A 905-nucleotide genomic window follows, 5' to 3' on the forward strand; every position below is an offset into this window, starting at 1 on the left:
TATATATATATATATATATATATATTTATATATATATACATATATATACATATATATATATACGTTGGGGTTTGTATGTATATATATAGTGAATGACAAACACGGCTAATGTCTTTGAGATGCACAAAGAGTAGCAATAATGTCGTTGAGATGTAGAAGTAAAGTCGAAGAAGACAGTGCTAGATTCAAGATAACATTATTCAGCAGATAAATTTTCCGCCCAACTATCAACCAGTAGAAGTACTGCTTATCAAATTTGTTTTCATTCTTCATCTTCTCAGCTTGTGTAGGTGCTGTACAACCAAACTTGCTTCAATTCTGAAATGGAATATAAAAGAAAAAGCATTACTATAAAAGATTACCGTATTTGATGGCATCAAAGACACACATTTTACCAAACATATGTCTTTAAAAATCACTGTGTGTCCTCTATGTAAAGTTGAGATTCCCCCTGCTTTAATGCACTTAAAACGTTTTTTTCTTGAATACGCACTGCTGAAAATGGGGTGCGCCTAATACCGCCCGTGCATCAAATACAGTAATACAGAGTGTGACAGAAGAGGGTCACATCTTTTACACAGCCATTAGAATGGCACTATTGCAGTTAGATGTTAATGCTGTCTTCATGTTGGTAATGTTTTATCGCTTGTTTTCAGCCGTTATCATCATGTTTGGGACTGGTGTACACAGGACTTTTGTTGTTCAAATGCTTTTCAATGGAGAATCTCACCGGTTTTCTCTTCATTTAAAAAAAAAAAATTTTTTCTGCGAAAAATTATTTTAGGGAAATTTCTGAATAAATCGGTTAATAGGGATAATTGATTATTCATCAATCAGTCAATTAATCGATTAAACTTAAATAATACCAATGAATAAATTTATGATTAAACCAATCAAGCAGTCAC

Source organism: Octopus bimaculoides, chromosome 20, assembly GCF_001194135.2.
Source record: "Octopus bimaculoides isolate UCB-OBI-ISO-001 chromosome 20, ASM119413v2, whole genome shotgun sequence".
In the NCBI taxonomy this organism is placed as follows: Eukaryota; Metazoa; Mollusca; class Cephalopoda; order Octopoda; family Octopodidae; genus Octopus; species Octopus bimaculoides.